Below are 26619 nucleotides of genomic sequence, written 5' to 3' on the forward strand. Positions count from 1 at the left end.
GGATCTCAACTGTCCTTTTTTAAAGAAAGGGTCCCAAGTGTCTTTTTGTAAAAATGTAAAACTTTCTTGGGGGTGTCAAATGTTCTTTTTAGAATGTGAAACCTTCTCAGGGGTCCCAAATATCTTTTTTTATGTGAAACTTTCTCAGGGGCCCCAATTGATTTTTTTAATTGTAAAATCTTCTGTGGGGCGACAAATGTCTTTTTTTAATGTAAAATCTTCTCGAGGGTCCCAACGATCTTTTTTAAAAATGGAAACCCTTCTCAGGGCCGCCAACTGTCTTTTTTTTTAAGAATGTGAAACTTTCTCGGGGATCCCATCTGTCCTTTTTTAAAGAATGTGAAACCTTCTCGGGGGCCCCAACTATCTTTTTTTTTAATGTGAAACCTTCTGGGAGGACCCAACTGTATTTTTCAAAATTTTAGACCATCTCGGGGCCCCAAATATCTTTTTTTTATGTGAAACCTTCTCAGGGGTCCCAACTGTCTTTTTTAAAAATGGAAACCCTTCTCAGGGCCGCTAACTGTCTTTTTTTAAGAATGTGAAACCTTCTCAGGGGCCCCTAATGTCTTTTTTTAAGAAGGCGGAACCTTCTCGAGGGACTCAAGAGTCTTTTTACAGAATCTTAAATCTTCTCGGAGTCCCAAACTATCTTTTTGTTTAAGAAGGTGAAACTTTTTTTTCTATTACACTGTGACTAGGACTTTCTATATTGATTTTTCTCCATAGAGGTTATCACGAAAAATTTAATGAAGGATTGTAAAGGACAAAAAGTCGAAAATCACCTGGAATTGAAGAATTAAAACCAGAAATGCCGAAAAAAATGGGAAAAAGGGATGATAAATATTACTTAAAAACAAACGAACTTTAAAGAAAATTCAACGAGTCATAGAAGCTTGATTTTTAAGCCACAACTAATACTTAACAACGAATCTGGAAAATAGAGTTCCCTAGTTTTTTTAAACAAGATTACTATAACTTTCAGCTTTATCTCGACACTAGAGATTTTGAGTTTACGCATTGCTGAACCAAAATCGTATTCTAAACTTAAGGCTAAACATCAGTCTTTCGGTTATTGCTCATTATCTGCCGATATCGTTAGTAAAATGACGCTTACGAAATTTTCCGGAAGTACCGTTACGACAAGTGTTATCAAATAAAAACGTTCAACATTTAAATTGCTTCTTGTTGATTTATGTGATCAGTGTTCGGGAAATTTCTTTTCGAAAAAACGTAGTGCACGTAAAACTCAATTTCCTACAAATTTATACCGGAAACGAAATCCTTTAAGAACCCCCTAAATATCATTCCGAGATGAACTTTCACCGGAAATTGTGCCGTAGCAAGTGTGCGTCTCCCTTATTGTTCTTAAACCTCGTCTATCTCGAACATATGTGCAGGATTAGAGAACAGTAAATGCGGCAATAATTAATTAAAACGAATCAACTTAGAAGGGTCTGTAGTTAAATCTTGTGGCTAGGGATAATTACAGAAACGATTTTGCTAGCTCTTCGTCAGACAGGAGGCTAAAACTTTAATATTTTCATTATATTGTCGAAAATTGTGGCATTCTGTTGAATCCCGTGCTTAGCCTAATTAGGATAATTGTTTATGTTCACTGCTTAGCTAATTTGCAAAAATAATAAACACGACTCTGAGGGAATAATTGGATGAGATCTAGCTTAGGGCACAATAATTATACCAAAACTAGCAGCAGAACATGACGCAAATTCTCCGAAAACCATTACAAACGTCAGCGATTTTTATCAAAAACAATTAGTTTCAACTCCACAAACCCGCCGATTTAATAAGAAAATTGCAACATTAATTATTTTTTGAGAGTCTCTCGAATTCTTATTAAACTCACAAGTTTATTCAAGTGTAGCTACAGAAAAAACCCAATTTAGGAGCGAAGATAACAATTAAAAAAGCTCCTTTGAAAATACTTTTACTTCTTTACGTAGTAAAAAAGAAGGCTAAGATCTCATTTTCGTCAGCTCGTTACACAATTACAAATGATTTCGATCGGGCTTCCGATCAAAGTGCAACAATTATCCAGCGTTTAATTAAGTTTCTTTATTAAGTTGTGAATCTATAATTTCGCCTCTTTGGGAGAAAGATTTTCGCTTGGAAACGACGAAGGCCGTCCCCGCATCTGACAAATGATAGTCTGACTGAATGCATTCTGTAATCATTCATCCGGAGTCGAGTGTTTTTGAAGGTTGGTAACGATCGAAAAATGCAATGGGCTCCGGAGTTCGGTTATTGGCAACCATGGGAAAGTATGAAGCGGTTTTAATTTTGTAAAAGTAAATTGCGTTTGGATAAATGAACGCGGATTGTAGATTTGGATGGAAAAAAATTCTAGTTATCGCATGCAGCGGAAATTGTGCTGAAAACCAGGTATCAAAGTGGCTACTTTTAATGAATAGGATAAAATTAGTAACGAAGTTACATATAATCAATACCAATAGATTGGTAGTAAAATCATTAGAGAAATTATTGCAGACAATAAACCGATTACAAGATTTGAGTCTTCGTATTTCGTTTCAAGAATTGCAGATATTTATCCTTGCAAAGTCTGGGCAAAATAATTAATTGCATTAGTGTTATTAGCATCGCAAAAACTCGCCGCTATTGTTAAAATAATCATCGCTTACCTCAAGTTGATTGTTCTGCTGTGAGTAAATTTGCTGATGTTAGTTAACTACTAAATTCCTTTGAGCATTGCAAATAATAACAACATAGAACAATTTAATATGAATAATGTTATTTACGGTAAAAAAATCAAAAAGGTCAAAAAAGAGTCTAAATTCAGAAGCCAGAAGCCCCAAAATAAGTTAATTTGATGAATGCGAATGTTTATTTGGCCCGTGTTTGCGGCTTTGTGGTACTTATATCTTGTTACTTTCAATCCATTTTGATTACGACCTCACCCTGCCGCAGTGGTGATAAACTGCCGCATCAAAGGTATAAAATCCTAACGCGTATAAGAAATGTGAAAGGGTAAAACGGGCAATAAAACAAACCACAGGCTAACTTATCTAATTCAACAGACTGTGGTTTAGATTTACAACTTATAAAAAATTGGTCGAAGGTTATTTCAACAGAACTTCCCTCGCTCCTGAAGTGTAGCCAACAAATCCGGCTTATTCGAAAAATTATAAAAAAATTTGCGATTTTTCCTGACAACGTATATAAACTAATAACCTATGACGTAAATAACGCTCTCGCAGCAATTTTGACTTGAATTTTTAATGTTCAATTTTTGAATTTTTCAATTTTTAGATTTTGCAATTTTTCGGTTTAAGTTTCTCGACTTTTACATTTTTCGTTTCACAATTTCTCGATTATTCACTTCTTCAATTTTTTGAGTTTTCAGTTTTTTTGTCTTCAATTTTTCGATTTTCAGTTTTTCGTTTCGGTTTTCTATTTTCTTTATTTTTAAAATGTTTCGTTTCAGCCTTTTATTTTCATTATTTTTTCGATCATTGGATTTTTCAATCTTTCGATTTTATAATTTCTTGCTTTTCAATTTTAATTTTTTCTTTTTTCGCTTGTTTAATTTTTCGATTTAAAATTGCAGGAGTTTTCAATTTTTCATTTCTTCACATTTTCGATTCGCAATTTTCTCTTTCGGTATTTTATTTTCTTTTTTTTACAATTTCAATTTATTCAATTATTCATTTCTTCAATTTTTCAGTTTTTCGTTTCAGTTTTCTATTTTCTGTATTTTTTGAATTTTTCGGTTCAATTTTTCTTTTTTTTCAATATGAACTTTTTTAATTACGAGATTTTCAACTTGTAGGTACACAATTTTTCGGTTTTCAATTTTTCGTTTGTTCCATTTTTGAAATGCAATTTAACTAGTTTTCATTTTAAATATCTAATAATAATAATTTTTAAAGTTTTTCATTTTTTAAATTTTCGATTTGCCATTTTTCGATTCGGCTTCTTATTTTCTCTATTTCTCTATTTTTCGTTTCTTCATTTTACGCCATGGAAGTCTTCGAGTTTTCATTTTAAAATTTTTCAGTTTTTCGACATTCCAAATTTTAAATGTCTCACTTTTTAGATTTTGCAATTTTTAGATTTACAATTTCACAAGTTTTCAGTTTTTAATTTTTCAATTTTTCGATTTTTCTTCTGGCATTTTTTCAATTTTTCGGTTTCTAAATTTTCACATTTTAGCTTTTTTTTCAATGTGAAATTTTTCAATTTTGGGATTGTTGTATTTTTGGTTTTCAATTTTTCGGCTCCTAAACTTTTAGATTGTTTCATTTTTCGTTTTTTCAATTTTAGATTTTTCAGTAATTCATCTCTTCAATTTTCGATTTTTCAATATTTCGTGTCTTTAATTTTTCGATTTTCAGTTTTTCGTTTTGGTTTTCTATGTTCTTAATTTTTTCGATTATTGGATTTTTCAATCTTTCGATGTTATATTTTCTTGCTTTTCAATTTTTGATTTTTTCAATTTTTCGTTTTTTCATTTAACGATTTGCGATTTTACAATTTTTCGATTTAAAATTCCACCAGATTTTAATTTTTAATTTTTCGATTTTTCGGTTCTTTAATTTTTCATCTGCTGCAAATTTTCCATTCGCACTTTTCGGTTTCGGTATTTTATTTTCTTTATTTTTACGTTTTTTGGACTTTTCAATGTTCCAATTTTATAATATATATTTTGTTTCTTCAGTTTTAATTTTTTCTATATTCGTTTCTTCAATTATTCGATTTTTCAATTTTTCATGTGTTAAATTTTTCGTTTCGGTTTTTAATTTTCTTTATGTATTCAATTTTTCGGTTTTCAACGTCCTGATTTTATAATTTTCTTTTTTCTCGATGTGAAACGTTTTAGTTGAGATTTTCCAATTTTTAGATTTGCAATTTTTCGGTTTTCAATTTCTCCTTTCTTCAATTTTTGATTGGCAATTTTTTCGTTTTTTCAATTTTAGATTTTCCAGTTTCATGATTTTTCAACGTTTTCTTTCTTCAAATTTTAATTCGCAATTTTTTTAGTTTTCATTTTAAATATGTAATAATAATTATAATTTTTAAAATTTCGTACTCTCTCATTTTACAGTTTTGAGAATTTTCCATTTTTCAATTACTGGATTTTTGAACTTTTTCATTTATGGGATTTTTTTTTTTAATCTTTCAATATTTTTCGATGTTACAATTTTGACGATTCTGTAATTTTTCGATTTCACAATTTTTGGGTTTTCCAATTTTTCGATTTGTTTCGTTGTCTCTTCTTGCCAATTTTTCGATCCATTCATTTTTTTTACGATTTTTAAGTTTCTTGGTTTTAAATTTTTCGATATTTCGAGTTTTCGATTTTGCAATTTTTTGTTTTCAGATTGTTTTATTTTTAGTTTTTTCAGTAATTCATCTCTTCAATTTTCGATTTTTCAATTTTTCGTGTCTTCAATTTTTCGATTTTCAGTTTTTCGTTTCGGTTTTCTATTTTCTTTATTTTTTCGATTATTGGATTTTTCAATCTTTCGATTTTATATTTTCTTGCTTTTCAATTTTTGATTTTTTTCAATTTTTCGTTTCTTCAGTTTAACGATTTGCGATTTTCCATTTTTCGATTTAAAATTCCACCAGTTTTTAATTTTTCGATTTTTCGATTCTTTCATTTTTCATCTGCTGCAAATTTTCCATTCGCACTTTTCGGTTTCGCTATTTTATTTTCTATATTTTTACGTTTTTTGGACTTTTCAATGTTCCAATTTTATAATATATATTTTGTTTCTTCAGTTTTAATTTTTTCTATATTCGTTTCTTCAATTATTCGATTTTTCAATTTTTCATGTGTTAAATTTTTCGTTTCGGTTTTTAATTTTCTTTATGTATTCAATTTTTCGGTTTTCAACGTCCTGATTTTATAATTTTCTTTTTTCTCGATGTGAAACGTTTTAGTTGAGATTTTCCAATTTTTAGATTTGCAATTTTTCGGTTTTCAATTTCTCCTTTCTTCAATTTTTGATTGGCAATTTTTTCGTTTTTTCAATTTTAGATTTTCCAGTTTCATGATTTTTCAACGTTTTCTTTCTTCAAATTTTAATTCGCAATTTTTTTAGTTTTCATTTTAAATATGTAATAATAATTATAATTTTTAAAATTTCGTACTCTCTCATTTTACAGTTTTGAGAATTTTCCATTTTTCAATTACTGGATTTTTGAACTTTTTCATTTATGGGATTTTTTTTTTTAATCTTTCAATATTTTTCGATGTTACAATTTTGACGATTCTGTAATTTTTCGATTTCACAATTTTTGGGTTTTCCAATTTTTCGATTTGTTTCGTTGTCTCTTCTTGCCAATTTTTCGATCCATTCATTTTTTTTACGATTTTTAAGTTTCTTGGTTTTAAATTTTTCGATATTTCGAGTTTTCGATTTTGCAATTTTTTGTTTTCAGATTGTTTTATTTTTAGTTTTTTCAGTAATTCATCTCTTCAATTTTCGATTTTTCAATTTTTCGTGTCTTCAATTTTTCGATTTTCAGTTTTTCGTTTCGGTTTTCTATTTTCTTTATTTTTTCGATTATTGGATTTTTCAATCTTTCGATTTTATATTTTCTTGCTTTTCAATTTTTGATTTTTTTCAATTTTTCGTTTCTTCAGTTTAACGATTTGCGATTTTCCATTTTTCGATTTAAAATTCCACCAGTTTTTAATTTTTCGATTTTTCGATTCTTTCATTTTTCATCTGCTGCAAATTTTCCATTCGCACTTTTCGGTTTCGCTATTTTATTTTCTATATTTTTACGTTTTTTGGACTTTTCAATGTTCCAATTTTATAATATATAGTTTGTTTCTTGAATTTTAATTTTTTCTATATTCGTTTCTTCAATTATTCGATTTTTCATGTGTTAAATTTTTCGTTTCGGTTTTTAATTTTCTTTATTTATTCAATTTTTCGGTTTTCAACGTCCTGATTTTATAATTTTCCTTTTTCTCGATGTGAAATGTTTTAGTTGAGATCCAATTTTTAGATTTGCAATTTTTCGGTTTTCAGTTTTTCCTTTCTTCAATTTTTGATTAGCAATTTAACTAGTTTTCATTTTAAATATATAATAGTAATATTTTTTAAATATTTTGACCTTTCCAATTTTACGATTTAAATTTTTTCCATTTTTCGATTACTCATTTTTAAAACTTTTACATTTATTCGACTTTTCAATTTTTCAATTTTTAGATTTTTAATTTTTGAACTGTTCACTTCTTCAATTTTTTCGATTTCTCAATTTTTCATTTTTTCAAATTTTCGATTTGCAATTTCTCGTTTCGGCTTTTTATTTTTCTTCAATTTTGTGTTTCTTCAGTTTTTCATTATTTTGCTTCTTCAGTTTTATGACATGCAACTCTTCGTGTTTTCATTTTTAAATATTTAAATTTTTCGATTTTCCAAATTTTGGATGTTTCAATTTTTAGATTTTGCAATTTTTCGTTTCACAATTTCACAAGTTTTCAATTTTTAATTTCTAAATTTTTAAAGTTTCCGTCTGGTATTTCTTCAATTTTTCTTTTCTCCAATGTTCTAATTTTATATATATATTTGTTTCAATGTGAAATTTTTCAATTTTGGTAAGTGTATTTTATTTTTCGGTTTTCAATCTTTCGATTCTTCAACCTTTCGATTGTTTAATTTTTCGTTTTTTCAATTTTAGATTTTCCAGTTTCATGATTTTTCAACGTTTTCTTTCTTCAAATTTTAATTCGCAATTTTTCTAGTTTTCAATTTAAATACGTAATAATAATTATAATTTTTAAAATTTCGTACTCTCTCAATTTTACAGTTTTGAGAATTTTCCATTTTTCAATTACTGGATTTTTAACTTTTTCATTTTTGGGATTTTTTATTTTTTTTAATCTTTCAATGTTTTTCGATGTTACAATTTTGACGATTCTGTAATTTTTCGATTTCACAATTTTTGGGTTTTCCAATTTTTCGATTTGTTTCGTTGTCTCTTCTTGCCAATTTTTCGATCCATTCATTTTTTTACGATTTTTAAGTTTCTTGGTTTTAAATTTTTCGATATTTCGAGTTTTCGATTTTGCAATTTTTTGTTTTCAGATTGTTTTATTTTTAGTTTTTTCAATTTTAGATTTTTCAGTAATTCATCTCTTCAATTTTCGATTTTTCAATATTTCGTGTCTTTTTTCTGTTCTTAATTTTTTCGATTATTGGATTTTTCAATCTTTCGATGTTATATTTTCTTGCTTTTCAATTTTTGATTTTTTCAATTTTTCGTTTTTTCATTTAACGATTTGCGATTTTACAATTTTTCGATTTAAAATTCCACCAGATTTTAATTTTTAATTTTTCGATTTTTCGATTCTTTAATTTTTCATCTGCTGCAAATTTTCCATTCGCACTTTTCGGTTTCGGTATTTTATTTTCTTTATTTTTACGTGTTTTGGACTTTTCAATGTTCCAATTTTATAATATATATTTTGTTTCTTCAATTTTAATTTTTTCTATATTCGTTTCTTCAATTATTCGGTTTTTCAATTTTTCATGTCTTAAATTTTTCGTTTCGGTTTTTAATTTTCTTTATTTATTCAATTTTTCGGTTTTCAACGTCCTGATTTTATAATTTTCTTTTTTGTCGATGTGAAATGTTTTAGTTGAGATTTTCCAATTTTTAGATTTGCAATTTTTGGGTTTTCAATTTTTCCTTTCTTCAATTTTTGATTGACAATTTAACTAGTTTTCATTTTAAATATATAATAATAATTTTTAAATATTTTCACCTTTCCAATTTTACGATTTAAATTTTTTTCATTTTTCGATTACCGGTTTTTCAAACTTTTACCTTTACTCGACTTTTCAATTTTTTGATTTTTAATTTTTCAATTGTTCAGTTCTTCAAGTTTTTCGATTCCTCAATTTTTCATTTTTTCAAATTTTCGATTTGCAATTTCTCGTTTCGGCTTTTTATTTTCCTTACTTTCAATTTTTCGTTTCTTCAATTTTTCGATTTGCAATTTTTCATTTTTTTGTTTCGTCAATTTTACGACATGAAACTCTTCGTGTTTTCATTTTTAAATATTTCAATTTTTAGATTTTCCAAATTTTGGATGTTTCAATTTTTAGTTTTTGCAATTTTTCGTTTTGCAATTTCACAAGTTTTCAATTTTTAAAATTTTAGATTTTCCTTTTGGTATTTCTTCAATTTTTCTTTTTTCCAATGTTCTAATTTTATTTTTCGATTTTCAATTTTTCGATTCTACTTTTAGATTGTTTAATTTTTCGTTTCTTCAATTTTAGATTTTCCAGTTTCATGATTTTTCAATGTTTTCTTTCTTCAAATTTTAATTCGAAATTTTTTTAGTTTTCATTTTAAATATGTAGTAATAATAATTATAATTTTTAAAATTTCGTACTCTCAATTTTACGATTTTGGGAATTTTCCATTTTTCAATTACTGAATTTTTAAACTTTTTCATTTATGAGATGTTTCAATTTTGCTTTTTGTTTTTCGATGTTACAATTTTGACGATTCTATAATTTTTCGATTTCACAATTTTTGGATTTTCCAATTTTTCGATTTGATTCGTTTTTTCTTTTTGCTAATTTTTCGATCCATTCATTTTTTTTTACGATTTTTAAGTTTCTCGGTTTTAAATTTTTCGATATTTCGAGTTTTCGATTTTGCAATTTTTTGTTTTCAGTTTTTCGATTTTTCAACTTTTCGAATAAAAAAACGTAAAATTGGAAAATGGTAAAATTGAAAAAACAAAAATGAAAAATCGAAAAAGTATCAAATGAAAACATTCAAAAATGTACAGACGGGAAGTCAAGAAATTGAAGAGTGAAAATTGAAAAAACCAAAAAATACAAATTCGAAAAAACGAAATAGTTATTTCAAAATCGAAATACTGAAAATTAAAGAAACGGTAGTCTCAGATAATTAGACATCCAAAAATTGCAACATTAAAAATACTAAAAATTGGAAAATAGAGGAATTGAAGAATCAAAGATTGAAAATTTGAAAAACTGAATAAAGGCAAAATGGAAAGAAATATTGAGAAAATAAAGGAAATGAAAAAACGAAAAATTATTACATAAAATCGAAAAAATGAAAACTATAAAATCAGGAAATTGAAGAATAAAAACCAAGAACTTGAAAAAGGAACAAAAAATTGAAAAAACGAAAAATTAAAAATAGCGAAACTGAAAAATCGGAAAATGAAAAATTGTATTATCGAAAAATTGAAAAATTTGGAAGTCCAGAAATTGAAACATTGAACATATTTAGAGAAAGGACGAAAAATTACGAAATTTTCTTTCACTGAAAAATGAAACAAAAAGAAAAAACGAAAGATTATATAAATCCAGATTTTTCGAAAAAGTATCAGATTTGATTTGGCGAATTCATATAGGATAACCTTTAAAATGTTGTTATACAGTTTTGATTTTTTTTTTTTTCAAAAATATGGATGTCAAGACATCACAAGTGCAGTAGTATCTTAGTTTATACAGTTAAAAAAAAATGTTATTGTAAATTTTGGAAATGACGCCAAATTTTGGTTATCGTTTTACCATCTATATGATATTCCTAATATACACACAACAATCAGTCCAGTAGTTTCGGAGATTACTTCTGCATCTAATGAAAATTGATACAGACGACAGACAGGCGGACGGAAACAGGAAACTATTATTTTTGTACTCTTAGGGGTCATGAAACGTCGAGAAAACACGAAAATGCTAGTTTACGCTCAGGAAGTAAAAAATCACAATTCCCTCGGCTCCCTCGAAATCTAAATAGTTTCGAATTTACACGACAGTTCGTGATTACTGGAAATGCATTAATACGATAATGCCCATTAAGTTTAATTTAGAGGCTTCCTATATTTAACGCAGCCGACAGTCACAAATGACGTCTATTTTCATTCAATTAACCGTCACGAGAGGAATACATGAACAGCCCAAAATCCTAAAATAGTCATACCCTTCAAAGTTTAATCGTCCCGAATCGAGCGTCGCCAACCCACCGCCTCGAGTTATGATATCGCCAAAACATTGTTTTCTCTTTTGGCAGATTGATAGCATTATTCGAATGCAAATGAAATTCCTTCTTCTCCGCCGCAGTGTATATTTTTAGAACGTCGATATTGTCTTCTGCCGGAGGCTCTAATTGCATTAAAACAATCCAATTTACGTGAGTGCGTGTCTGAATCCGGCAAAATTGTCAATATTCTGCCTTTCGGCTTGATTTGTATTCGACATAACGGACTAATTAGTGGGTGTGCCGGCAGATAGAGGGACGAGGTTCGGGTGCCATCCGACACGAATAATCGCACGCTAAGTACAGAGCAAATCGCAAATCAGTGCCTCTAATACGGTACCAGAAACACTACATCACATAAAACGTAGCTTCCGAATAATAGTCCTTTGTTGTTACGTGCTTAGTTGTAGTTTTCCTTTGTTCGGCGTCGTTCATCATTCAAGAGGGTGGAAAAAGGACAATAAAGATAGATGAGGTTTTTACCGGGAACGGACATATCGTTTAATTTTTATGGTAATTATCACCCTTTGTTTTAGTCGTAAAGTGTGATGCGAGTGCGAAACTGATATAAAATGATGAATTACATAAAAATTTATGATGTTTGACGGGCGTTTTATTACTCGTGTGTGATGTAAATTTTTATGTTGGTATATTATTGAGTTTATTAGCGGAAATAAATTGTTTTGTTTTAAACTGGACGACGCGCGCTAAATAAATAAATTCCTATTCCTGGCCGGCGCCGACCATGAATATTTATTTCTCCCCTAAATTAATACATTCATGAAGTCAATCAAGGCGCGTTCGACAAATTGATCAAAATAAACAGATTCACGAAATAGAGCACGTAATAGAGCACGAAATAGAGTGAACTAAATTCACAACATCCACATATTAATGAAAACATTTTTTCGTGGTTTTTAATCACGTTAAATTAAATTCCAACAGCTGCCTGTCGATTCCGTGCCACCACACACGTTATCCTTCGACCCTTTCCACTTCCTTCCCGGCACCAACTTTCCGCGCAATTACAAGCGACCCAACCGGATTTATTAACCCGACACGGGCTCCATCAAACACTGAATAATGAACACGATAAGCAACAATATCGAGCAAATTCCGCCCGACGATCAAACAACACTTTCGAGCGTTGCAGTATTGTGATGCTAACCACGACCCGCACATACACGAAGTGCAGTATAAACCCGCCACTGCTCTGCACGGACGCCTTCACCAACATGACGGAAGACTTTACATGCACCCGTTACATATTCAGTTAACCTCGGGGGTGTTCATGTTCCAGTCGAGGGTAGTTGTTTTGTTGCGTGCGTGCAATTATGGCTATCGCACGCTCGAATCGTACCTGGATCCCACGAGATGTCGAAACAACATCCTGGACGGCCGCAATTCGCGAAGGGGACGAAACTGAGACGGAAATTTATGACAATGATGGATTTCTTCGGAAGGACACTGCCAGAGTTTCGGTCATAAAAAAAAGAAAAAAACGGAAAAAGTGTAAGTGGGTTTATGAATTTTTTGAATTTTGACGTGCTTTCGAAGCGTGGGCGGTGATGGATCTAGTAATTAAGATAAGCTGTAATTGAATCACGGACGTGGAATCGTATGCTTAGTCTAAATTTAGTTCAACCTATATCCAACTTTGCAACTGTTAATTTAATTTAGTATAAACACGTCACTCACATAGGACTAACTCGATTACAGTTGTAATAGTCTTGATCAGTTGATCACAATTTACAACTGCACCAAACTTGTCGCAGTTATTAGAAGCTTCTTTTTCTTTAGTAACGACTCAAATACATTTTCCTTGGTAACGACTCAAATACTGGTTCGAAGGTGATCATTAAAGCGCTTCTGGGACGTGCTAAAATGTAATCCCTATCTTGATTTTACCGTTTGAGATGCTATAAAAATATTTTCCGCTGGTAATACGGTTGAAAATGAATTATAAAGTTTGACTAGGTTTAAAAATCTAACTAAATAAAGTAGATTATGAGTCAACAAAAAGTATTTACAAAAATTGCTACAAAGTTATTTATAAAGAACTTCTCTCGCTTCTGAAATACAGTCCAACAAAATGTTGTTTCTTAAGTAAATTTTTTATTTGTTATCAGCGTAGGGGCGGAGTTTAATTGCAAAATTCATATTTCTCCACAAAAATTTACCATCTTAAACGTATTTTAAGTATTTTGTTCTGAAAAGAAGAACCTATTTTAAGAAAAAAAGGACAAAATATAAGCCCCGCCCACCCGCCCTGTCGCATTTGTGATGATTTTTTTTTATTCGTCGTGAGCCGGGAGGTGGAGCTTAACTGCTATTCTCATTTTTCTCCAAGAAATTACCATCTGAAACATGTTCTTAAATAAACGTGTTGGTAAAAAAACAGTATATGCATTAAGTAAAAAAAAAAGGCAAAAATTAATCCCCACCAATACCCGCCCCGATCTCAACTGTGATGAATTTTTCATTCGTTATCAGCGTGGGGGGCGGAGTTTAATTGCAACAGTGATATTTCACTACAAAAATTTACCATCTTAAACGTGTTTTAAGTATTTTGTTATGAAAAGAAGAACGTAAATTAAGAAAAAAAAAGGCAAAATATATGCCCCACCCACCCGCTCTATCTTATTTGTGATGATTTTTTTATTCGTCGTGAACCGGGGGGTGGAGCTTAATTGCATTTCTCATTTTTTTCCAAGAAATTGCCATCTGAAATATGTTCTTAAATAACAATACCCGCCCCGATTTCAACTGTGATGACTTTTTCATTCGTTATCAGCGTGAGGGGCGGAGTTTAATTACAAAATTGATATTTCTCCACAAAAATTTACCATTTTAAACGAGTTTTAATTATTTTGTTATGAAAAGAAGAACTTGTATTAAAAAAAAAAGAAAAACATATATTTTTAAGTATACAGAGTGTTCTGTTGTTTAGGCATAACACACAACTTAGTTTTCTAAATGAAACACCCTACATATTTTTACATATTTTAATCGACCTCTTCTTAGACTTCACACAGTTCAGTTCTGGAATTTCGATGCGATGTTGTCATGTTCTTTTTTCTTGAAATTTTTTGGAAACGAAAACTTAAAAAAAATGCAATGGCATTATTTTTAAAGTTTGATTTACAATATTTTGTGGAAGGATAAGTAAGAGGACTCGCTCTGTTGTGGTATCAACTAAATCAAATTTTAATATACAGAGTGTGTATATAAAAATTCTAAAACTTGAGAATTTTCAAATATTGAGATTTCAGTTTTTTTAATGGAACACCTGTATTTTATTACTCTGCATGTTACTCTATTTCTTGTCCTTATTTTTCAAGCTAGTTGGTACACAAAAAAATAAAATAAAATAAGATGCAATAAAATATAAGTGGCCTATCTGAAAAATCTGAAACATCGATATTGCAAAATTGTAATATTAAAACATTTTTATAAACACTCTGTACATGAAAATTAGATATAGCACATATACCACAACAAAGGGCGTATCCATCTTTAACTTTTCCATAAAATTTTGTAACACAGATTTTAAAACCCTACTGTGATTTTTTTTGGTAACCCTTCCATTGCTAAAAAATTCAAGAAAATTGAAATAATGTGATAACGTGGCATCCTAATTTCAAAAATAAACAATGGTTGTAAAGCCTAAGAAAAGATACCTACCTGCATAGGGTACTTTTTATAACAAAATTAGATGAATTTTTTATTTAATTTTTTGTGCAGTTTTTTTTAGCCAACATGTATAAACAGTTTTCGAAAAGAGGAATTCAAACCGTAATATTTTGCACATTTTACTTTTATCCAGAAGTTTTTGGCACAGATAAATAGATATATTTTCATTAGGGATATACCACGCTTACGATAACCTTATAATAATATTTACAGGATTTTAGAACACTCGGTTTTGTAGTTTCAAAGTTAAATTCGTAAATGTTATTGCCCAATTTTGAATATTTTTCCCAAAAAAATGGATGTTTAATGTATAAAATAAAGTTGTATTCATCAACCACAAGTACACAAATATGTTATTTTCCAAATTTAGATAGGATTTACTTTGCAAACTTTTGAGATGGCGTTATTAAAGTGTCGGTGGGGAAGATCAGGCACAGTTTGGTTAGCGATTTTAATCTAAACAATATTTTTAATATACGCCTAAAATTTCACAACTGTCAGTCGAGTAGTTTCGAAAACTATCTGTCTAATAAAATCGCCAACGACAGACGGACGACAGTCAGATGGAAACGAAGCCTAACGAACCCTCAAAAGGCTTTGTAAAATATTTAAATGGTTAGAATTAAAATTTTCCAACTCAGCTTTATCTCTGAAGATGAAATTCTGAAATTTTGCCCAAAACTAGATTTATAAAAAATATTTTTTTATCAAAAATTTAAGTAAAAAGTACAGAGTGATTTTTAAATTTGAAAATTGTTTGTTTTCTTATATTATTAAAACGGGACAACTGTATTTTATAACAATTTCAAACTTATCTTCTTACCTAGAAATACTAAATCTGTTGACGTTGATTTTTTTTTTTAATTACGCTTATGATGAACCCAACAAATCTCGTATATATAAAGCTTAGCTGAAGACAATTTCGAAAATGGATTAAAATACAGAGTGTCCAATTTGAACTTTAATCTAATCGGCCCATATAAACAAGTATTCCAGACTTCTATATTGAAATATAGTGACTCGAAAATTTTTAAATCACCACAAAAGTTAAAATATCTGGAAGCTGTTGATGTGAAATTTTACAATTATGAGATTTTTGAATTTCTAGATTTGCAATTTTTCGTCTCTTCAATTTTTGATTGTAGTTTTCATTTTAAATATCTAATAATAATTTTCAATTTTACGAGTTAAAATTTTTCCATTTTTCAATGACTGCCTTTTAAAATCTTTACATTTTTTCGATTTTTCCATTTTTCGATTTTTAATTTTTCAAGTTTTCGATTCTTCAATTTTTGGATTCCTCAATTTTTCATTTTTTCGAATTTTCAATTTGCAATTTTTCGTTTTGGCTTTTTATGTTCTTTATTTTTCAATTTTTCATTTCTTCATTTTTTCGATTTTCAAATTTTTCATTTTTTCATTTTCAATTTATAACACGCAACTGTTCGAGTTTTCATTTTTAAATATTCCAGTTTTGCCATTTTCTAAATTTTGGATGTTTCAATTTTTAGCTTTTTCAGTTTTTCGTGCTCTTAAATTTTTCGTTTCGGTTTTTTATTTTCTTAATTTTTTTCAATTTTTCAGTTTTTCAATGTTCTGATTTTATAATTATCCTTTTTTCCGATGTTAAATTTTTTAATTATGAGATATTTCAATTTCTAGAGTTGCAATTTTTGGTTTCTTCAATTTTTGAGTGTAGTTTTTATTTCAAATATCTAATAATAATAATTTTTAAAAAACTTCAAATTTTCAGTTTTACGATTTAAATTTTTCGATTTTTCAATTATTGGATTTTAAAATGTTTAGATTTATTTGATTTTTCAATTTTTCGAGTTTAATTTTTCAACTTTTCGATTCTTCAATTTTTAATTTTTTCAAATTTTCGATTTGCAGTTTTTCGTTTCGGCTTTTTATTTTCTTTATTTTTAAATTTTTCATTTCTTCACTTTTTCGGTTTACAATTTTTCATTTTTTGTTTCTTAAATTTTACGACACGCGACTCTTCGAGTTTTCATTTTTAAATATTCCAATTTTTCGATTTTCCAAATTTTGAATGTTTCAATTTTTAGATTTTGCAATTACTCGATGTACAATTTCACGAGTTTTCAATTTTTATATTTATCTTTTCGTATTTTTTCAATTTTTCGGTTTTTCAGTGTTCTAATTTTATAATTTTTTTTTTCAATGTGAAATTTTTCAATTTTGAGATTCTATTTTTCGGTTTTCCATTTTTTGATTCTTCAATTTTTAGATTGTTTAAATTTTCATGATTTTTCAATGTTTCCTTTCTTCAAATTTTAATTCTCAATTTTTTTAGTTTTCATTTTAAATATGTAATAATAATTTTAATTTTTAAAATTTCGTACTCTCTCAATTTTACGATTTTGAGAATTTTCCATTTTTCAACCTACTAAATTTTTTAACTTTTTCATTTATGGAATTTTTAAATTTTTCTTTTTTTAATTTTTCACATTTTCAATTTTGCAATTTTTCGATCTTTGAATGTTTTTCGATGTTACAATTTTGACGATTCTATAATTTTTCGATTCCACAATTTTTGAGTTTTTCAGTTATATATAATATATATCCCACAACAAAGGGCTTGTCTTTCTTTAACTTTCCACAAAATGTGACACAGATTTTAAAAACAACCCTACTGTGATTTTTTTTGGTAACCCTTCCATTCCTCCCAATAATATCAATAAATTTTATAACCCAACAAACACAAATGTTTTTATAGGGTCTTAAAGAATAGAATATTACAAACAAAAGATAAGATATAAATAAAAGTCGACTTTTTTTATAACAAAATTAGTTAAATTTTTTATTTAATTTTTTATTCGGTTTTTTAGGCACCATGTATAAAAAAAGAGGAATTCAGTAGACTGTGGATCCTTAATATTTTGCACATTTTATTTTTATCCTAAAGTTTTTGGCACATATAAACAGATACATTAGCGATATACCAAACTTACGATAACCTTGTGATAATATTTGCAGGATTTTAGAACACTCGGTTTTGTAGTTTCAAAGTTAAATTCTTAAATGTTGTTGCCCAATTTTGAAAATTTTCCCCCAAAAAATGGATGTTTAATGTATAAAATAAAGTTGTATTCATAAACCACAAGTACAGAAATATGTTATTTCCAAATTTAGATAGGATTTACTTTGCAAACTTTTGAGATGACGTCATTAAATTGTCGGTGGGGAAGGTCAGGCACATTTTGGTTAGCCATTTTGATCTAAACAATATTCTTAATATACGCCTAAAACTTCACAACTGTCAGTCCAGTAGTTTCGAAAATTATCCGTCTAATAAAATCGCCAACGACAGACGGACGACAGACAGATGGAAACGAAGCCTAACGAACCCTCAAAAGGCTTTGTAAAATATTTAAATGGTTATAATTAAAATTTTTCAACTCGGCTTTATCTGAAGATGGAAATCTGAAATTTTGCCCAAAACTAGATTAATAAAAAATATTTTTTTATCAAAAATTTAATTTATTTGTACAGAGTGATTATTAAATTTGAAAATTGTTTGTTTTCTCATATTATTAAAGCGGGACAACTGTATTTTATAACAATTTCAAACTTATCTCCTTACCTAGAAATACTAAATTTGTTGAGGTTGATTTTTTTTTTAATTACGCTTATGATGAACCCTAACAAATCTGGTATATATAAAGCTTAGCTGAAGACAATTTCGAAAATGGATTAAAATACAGAGTGTCCAATTTGAACTTTAATCTAATCGGCCCGTATAAACAAGTATTCCAGACTTCTATATTGAAATATAGTGACTCGAAAATTTTTAAATCACCACAAAAGTTCAAATATCTGGAAGCTATTGACCAAAAACCATTGCACCTGATAAGATTTGTCCTTTGTACATCAAAATCGAAATTTATCAAAATATACAGGCGCTCCACAAAAAAATACAACGTTGGTGTGTAGCCTTGTATTTGAAATGAGTTGGGTTAGAACGCCACAGTTTTTATAGATTCCGGCCGCTTTAATGTTCCAGATGTTGGGACATCCTGTATGACATTATATATAGTGTGATTTTTTAAATTTCTAATCTACGTAGGCTGGTAATTTGGTAACGTATGTGGATGTGGAGTGCATACAGCATTGATATCAACGTCAAGATCAAGTTAAAAACTGGTGTTATCAATCAACCACATGACTTTTTGTTCCAAAGCCAATCTAGATTCGAAATTTAAAGAATCGTTCGCCGTTGTACATATTAAACTGTCAATACATTTTTTTCTGCGATATTGTGCAACTTTTCTGCAAATAATTTACATACGCTTATATGGTAAAATCCAATTTTAACGGCAAATTGATTTCCACTACACATAAACAAACACATTGTATATCTCTCCGCCGCTCCTGAACGCCCGTTTAAAATACAATGCTCCATTCTCAGATTCTCCACCACACAAAAGAAATACGGTTATGGGGTGTATTTATCAGAAATGTTTATTTATTGGAAAATAATACAAATAATACAAATAATAAATCCACTCCAGAGAGCACGACGCGAGCGCTCAGATGCAACGTCCTGAATATTCCATACAAAACAAGCCAAAATGAATCCCAAAATGTTTACTAAGTGCGGAATTTAAAGCAAACTCAAACATTAATCTAACTTTAATATCGGTTCTTCTTCTAGTTTTACAGAATTTATAGTCCGTTCACCGCAAATAGCACCGACCCGAAATTTACAATCCATCCTAGAAATGATTGTTTTTGTATCGCATCACGCAATGAAGACCCATAAAAGAAATGTGGCGGTGGATTAAAAATGAAATATTAAAAGATGTCTTTGGCAACAGAGCGTCGGTTCGTTTGGCACTCTTCCAAATTAAATTTTACACTTCTAATGTGAACTGAATTTATGATTGCAGAAGCTCCGGTTTCAATTTACTTTAATCTGTTAAAAATGATAAAATAGCGATTCGCAGAAATGCAATCCGCGCGATAGACTGCAATTTAAACACAATAAAAAAGCGTTTAAATGAAGTTGGATGGTTTACGATCGCGATTGGGACATTCGAAAAATGTGCCCCGGACGAACTCTGAATTATTAATCGGGTGTTATGTTGTTTTCAACAGCCATATTTTCGTACGTTCCAATTTAACGCTTTCGGTGCTATTAGTGGTTGTTATTTTTTATTCGGGGCGCTTTAGGGGAGAATGACATTGTAACGACGGAAAATTATAGACATTTTTATTATGTCGCATGTAATTACGAGCAATAAAGATCGAATAAGAAATCAAGTGAAGCACGATATCAATAATTTAGGCGAGTTTTGACTCCATTACGTTAATATTAACATCGATTTTGCATTAGACGGTGTTTGGAACTTTACTTACTGAAAGCTTTGGTTTTTTTTAAATGTTTGAGGCAATGTCTGTCTAGTGGACGCTAATTTATGTTTCAACGATTCGGAGTAATCTAGGATCATTATTGTTTCGAAATGTTTAGTGCCGTGAACGTATGGTTTGATAAAAAAAATCATTAGTTCTATAATGACTTATATCATGTACGCAATAGATAATGGGAGTTGTCAACTGGTCGCATGTAAGCGGAAAGAACAATAAAACAAATACATTTTTTTTAATCGTTTGTGAGAATGAAAAATGATTAATTGAAAAGTTGGGGATATTACCTGCTACTTGTACAGTGTCATTTAGGATCCATTTATACAGTTGTTATTACTGTCTTTAATTTCACAAGACAATAGAATTTTGGTCTATATAAAAAATAAATGTAGCAGTTCTTTGGCCTCAAGTGTCAATTATCACGTGTGCAATTACCGGATACACATTGTTCTCTTTAAAGACAAATTACTATTTGTGTTACACAATGTAATCAATCACTACATTGTACGAAACTGTCCAAATATTATTGATTTATCTTTAGGAGAATTTTCGGTACGATTTACACAACTATTATTATTTTAAAAATCATTAATAACAATCGATCATGATTACTATATGTCCACGAACCTATAAAACTCATCCAACAAAAGAAGTTGCTCATTCGATTTTTGTTTGTGTGTATATATTCATCAACTTGTAGGTAAGCAAAAATATAGTCGTCCTTCTATTTCATATTTTTCATTTTTAGGGTTTCACTGCCAACCTAATAAAATGAGAAAATTACTGCTGTCAACCACTATTTTGTTGCTCCTCCCAACAAACTTCTCTTTCTTGTACCAGCCCGTAAACTACAGAGAAATTTTGTTCTCACTTACAAATTCATTGAACGTCGATATAATTTCGAGTGTTGTCACGGACGTGGATCCATTTGATTGGGTGGATCCTAGAGGCCCTCTATTAGATTTTCAAGATCTACAAATTCCTTCTAAAGTTACACTTAATATAACAACGAAATGTAACCTAGATGTTACATGGCTTCCGTTTACTATGACGCACGCTTTTGCAGACGGTACTAGGGCAAAGTTTAGGTATTACCTAAGTCTTGTGGCGCCCTACATCGGCTTTCGTCATGTCCTAGACGGCAACAGGGATGCGAGTGTTAAAATAAGCAACCAGACTTATAATCTTCTTACGGTTACTTTGACTGTAAACTAAATGTTATAACTTCGCTCAAAAATTAGTTCTAAGAAATAAAAAAAAGGAAAGAGGTCGATGAACTGAGCAGCAGTTTTTGGTAACAGAGATAATTAGAGCTAATGTTTTGAGAGAAGTTAGTCATAATTATACACTTGTACAAACAATAAGTTATAATTGGTTAGTTATTCTAATGTAGTTTGTATTGTGTATTAAACTAATTAATCAAACTTGCTTGTAAATCCTGGTTGTGAATGGTTTATTGATAGCCACGTTGACTACTGCGGCTAATAAATAACAGAATCAGAGAGTTTTTTCAAATAAAATCTAGGTTAAACAGTGAAAATTTGCAGTCGAGAGTGGGCACCAAATTGTTTTTTTTTAATTCTCGAACCTAAGCTAACTGCTATTTAAATTTTATAATGTAACATACTCCTGTAGTTGTGGTTTATGAATCTGCTTAGATATTTTATCCTAAGCATTCGAATTTTTACTAAGAGCATATGAATTACGCGAAAACTTGGTGTTATCATCAAAACAACTAAATTTAATAGGTACATAGCAAAACACTAGACAAGATCAAGAACAAACAATTGGCTAAAAAAATATCAAATTTATCATTAATTGTCAGTGACTAATAAATTGATAGATTAATTATTTAGTCGAAATTGTTGTTGCTACTCGTATAAATAGAAACTAAGATTCCTTTATCAGACATAATTAATCACGATTGTTGACGCTTTATAACCAACCAAAATATAAAACAACAGTCGGATCTAGATTTTTAGATATTTGCTGCAGTGAAGTTGTATCACCTAAACAAAATAAATTGCCTCATTCACTACTTTCTTTGGGTCATTCTGTATAAAGAATTCTAATCAGTTATCACTCAAAATAACCATACACATTGAAATATTAAAGAAAAGAGTGGATTGTTAACGGCTTCTCTGATATCGATTTGCATTGATATAAACGCATTATTCCAAGAAACCATGAACTCAGAACAAGAAGCGGGGACGACCAACGGTCACAATTTACGACGATTTCTGCTTATTTGATAACTTCCCTAATTTTTTGAATGCAAAAAAATATTTGTTAACATTTTGTATTTAAACAGAAAACGAAATTTTCTTAATACAAAAATATTCGTCCAACGTTACCTTCATCTCCTGAAGTTAGAGTCCAACAAATTCAGTTTATCCAAAAAATTGGTCAAAAGCTTTAGACCGAATTTCCCCGTCCTTGAAGTACGGTTAAATAAACCCGACTTCCTTAAAAAAGTTACAAAATTTGATCTTGCAGGTTTTTTTTTGTGATAAGCTCTATAAAATAAAAGCCAATGGCGTAAATAGCAAAAATCGAAAATCGAGAAATCCAAAAATCGAAAAACCAAAAGTTGAAAAATGAAAAAATTTGAATAACGAAAATCGAAAAATTAGAAAAATCTTCCAGAAAGTAAAGAAATTGAAGAATGTAGAAGGAAAAATCGAAAAGTTAAACAATTGAAGATTCGAATACTGAAAAATATAAAATTCGAAGTTCGAGAATTCGAAAAATCGAAAAATTGAATATTCGAGAAATCGAGAAGTAAAAAAAACGGAAATGTCCAAAACCTGAAAAATGGAAAAATTGAAAAACCAAAAATTCGAAAAATCAAAAATTGAAACATTGAAAAATCAAGAAATTGGAAAGAAAAAATTTAAAAGTCTCAAAATTGAAGAATAGAACCATTAAAAAATCGAAAATTTTAAAATTCAAAAATCTAAAAATCGGAAATTGAAAAATTCAAAAAATAGACAAATCGAAGAAATCTTGAGCAAAGTCCAAAAATCAAAAAAAGTGAAAAATCGAAAAATCCAAAAGTAAAAAGATTTAATTTCGAATATCGAAAAAACGACAAATCAAAAAATCAAGAAGTTAATAAACTGGAAAAAATCGAAAAACAAAGAATAGAAGTAGTGAAAAATCGAAATGTAAAAAAATTGAAAATTCGAATATCGAAATATCGTCAATTCGAGAAATCGGATAAAAAAATCGGTCTAAAGAGTTTAGACAGTACTTCCCTCACTGTCGGAAACGTGACGACTACATGTCTATTATGTTTTTTTTTGCAGTAGATTTCATTTTTTTTTGAGTCACCCGGTATATGCAAATTCAAAAAATATGAATGGAATGATAAATTACAAATACAGACTCATCATATTTTGTATATCCTAGATAGGATTTATTCGGCAAACTTTTGAGCTGACGTCATCAAGTTTTTGGAGGGGATAACCAAATATATTTTGAGTAAAGATTTATGATGCTCTTTATAGCCTTAAAACATCTGCAACATTTCAAAACATTCGGATTAGCAGATTCAAAATTAAATTGCAAAATGCTGTTTTATAATTTTGATTTTTTCCAAAAATCTGGACGTTTCGGGTAAAAACTCAATTCGGAGTCGTAAACTACATGTTTAGGACTATATTATTTTATACAATTTAAAACCCATTTACTATGTACAATTTTGAAGTGACGTCATCACATTAGTGGTGGGGATGATTAGACAAATTTTGGTTAGCGTTTTACCATCTACATGATATTCCTAATATAAGTACAAAATTTCACAACAATCGGTCCAGTACTTTCGGAGATTATCTGTCTAATAAAAATCGGCAGACAGACGGACAGACGGACAGACGGACAGACGGACATACGGACAGACGGACGGACAGACAGACGGAAATGGGAGACCTATTTCTTCGTATTCTAGGGGTCATAAAAGATCGAGAAAACGTAAAAGTAGAGAGTCGGCCGACGGACTCGATTACAATACTTCTTTTGCTTACGCCCGGGAAGTAAAAAGCTGAAATGTCTAAAACCTGAAAAATGGAAAAATTGAAAAATCAAAAATTAGAAAAATCAAAAATTGAAACATCGAAAAATCCAAAAACCAAAAGTTGAAAAATGAAAAAATTTGAATAACGAAAATCGCAAAATTAGAAAAATCTTCCAGAAAGTCAAAATATTGAAGAATGTAGAAGGAAAAATCGAAAAGGTAAAACATTGAAAATTTCAGTATTGAAAAAATAAAATTCGAAAATCGAAAGTTCGAGAATTCAAAAAATCGAAAAATTGAATATTCGAGAAATCGAGAAGTAAAAAAAACGGAATGTCTAAAACCTGAAAAATGGAAAAATTGAAAAACCAAAAATTCGAAAAATTAAAAATTGAGGCATCGAAAAATCTCAAAATTGAAAAGTAAAAATCTCAAAATTGAAGAATGGAGACATTAAAAAATCGAAAATTGTAAAATTCAAAAATCTAAAAATCGGAAATCGAAAAATCTAAAAGTAAATAGATTTAAGTTCGAATATCGAAAAATCGACAAATCAAAAAATCTAAAAGTAATAAATTGGGAAAAATCGAAAAACTAAAGAATAGAAGAATTGAAAAATCGAGAAGAAAAAAAATCGAAAATTCAAATATCGAAAAATTGTAAATTCGAGAAATTGGGTAAAAAAAATTGTGAGATGTCATCATTGGAGAACTTAACATCACCTTAAAAAGTTTGAAAATTTCAGAGCATTCGATTTTGGAATTCCAAAGCTAATTTGTAAAATGTTACTCAATTTTGATTTTTTTTCCCAAAAATCTAAATGTCTAGGGTAAAAACTCAACACGATTTCATAAACCACAAGCGCAAGATCATCTTAATTTATAAAATTAAAAAAATAAACGGTAGTAAATACTGTGAATTTCCGAAATGACGACATCCCATTGTTGGTGGGGATTATTAGACAATTTTTGGTTAACGTTTTACATCTACACGATATTCCTAATATACATACAAAATTTAGCTTTTTATCTGTCCAATAAAAATTGACAGACAGACAGACAGACAGACAGACAGACAGACAGACAGACGGCAGACAGACAGACAGACAGACGGCAGACAGACAGACGGCACATAGACGGACGATGTACACGATTACTATTCTTCTTTGGTTTACGCTCGGGCAGTAAAAATTCTAAAATCAAAATAGCCCTTATAATTTAAAGTAGAGGTATGTACGAAATGCTAAAGTACAGATAAACCAGACACAGCGTAAGGAAAAAAAAGATATAAATCGGTGACCGAACTCCGGACCCTTCAAATGCAAAGCTAACGCGTTTGCCATTGAGCCAAGGCCCATGTTCTGTCTGGTTGCTGTTATGTATTTAAATACCAGCTTTACTAGAAAAAAAATTGATACAGACATCAGATAGACAGACAGATAGAAACGGGGTACCACTTTTTTAGTACTCTAGAGGTCATGACACGCTCGGGAACTAATAAATAATAAAAATTATAGTAATAAATAAAATGAAGGCAAATTCAAAAACCACAACTACAAGAGTAAGTTATGTTTTAAAATTTATGATATGTACTAAGCAAAATTTTGAAATGACGTCTTAAATTGTTGGTGGGGATGACACAAAAACTAGCTCACAACCTTGTTGCATTAAAACTATTAAATTTCGCCATCGATTTCCTCACTTTCTTCGTCGACTAGACTCACTATTATTACAATATTCGCTATGGTTTTAATAAAAGTTCACCGATAGTTCTCGTGTTCCTCGCCGCACCTGCGTTCGAATTAAGGCAAGTCAAAATCGTCGGGAATTTCGCCCCTCGACGTCGCATCCGACCCATCCTCGAGCTCTACGCAACCAATAAGACACGGTATTTATGTAACACGTTTCTACCCTGTTCGTTCTCCCTTTGAATCGATGAACAAACGAGCGAACGACACTCAGCCGAAACATTAGTACAGGCCTGAAAGGACCGGCCGATAAAGTTATTCTTGCGATATCTGAGATCGAAAAGCGGACAAGGCAAGGACAAAGACTGATAACAGCTGCCCGAGACAGAAATTATTAATGGCGGGATTTTAGATCGAATTTGTATTTACTCGAAGATGCAAAACAGTCTGACCGGTTGGTTTTTATTGGATCGGGGGGAGTGGGGCGGGATAAATATTGCCAAAACGCACTATATAAAAATAGGACTTGATTAAAAACGGAGATTTATGGCGGCGTTCTTGGTATTTTATTTGGGGGTTTTAGAGAATTCTAATATCCCTACGGTAATTAATCTTCCAAATAATAACAATGGGAGACTTGAGGCCCGAATTATGCACCAACTTCTTTCGTATTACGCGGAGCCGGCGGCGTTTTTAACTCATTTGAGCAAAGCGTCAAGAGGATTACCTCCAAGTATGATGGTCCGAGATGGAGTAGAAAAGCATGTAGGTCGCGATGATTCTTCATAAATGTTTATGCGTGCTACAA

General features: G+C 29.9%; 1 protein-coding gene and 1 long non-coding RNA gene across 6 annotated transcripts in view; one reads left to right on the forward strand and one right to left on the reverse strand.

Moving 5' to 3' along the window:
• LOC135127725 (uncharacterized) overlaps positions 1-26619 on the reverse strand; it is a 453958-nt gene that overhangs the window by 248441 nt on the left and 178898 nt on the right. The window lies entirely within an intron of this gene.
• LOC135128311 (uncharacterized) lies at positions 20730-21533 on the forward strand. Its single transcript, XR_010280364.1, has 2 exons — positions 20730-20805; positions 20858-21533. It is a non-coding gene; the product is annotated as an uncharacterized LOC135128311 (long non-coding RNA).

This window comes from Zophobas morio, unplaced genomic scaffold, assembly GCF_036711695.1.
Source record: "Zophobas morio isolate AGI-343-1 ecotype UQ-CSIRO unplaced genomic scaffold, CSIRO_AGI_Zmor_V1 ptg000012l, whole genome shotgun sequence".
NCBI classification, from domain to species: Eukaryota; Metazoa; Arthropoda; class Insecta; order Coleoptera; family Tenebrionidae; genus Zophobas; species Zophobas morio.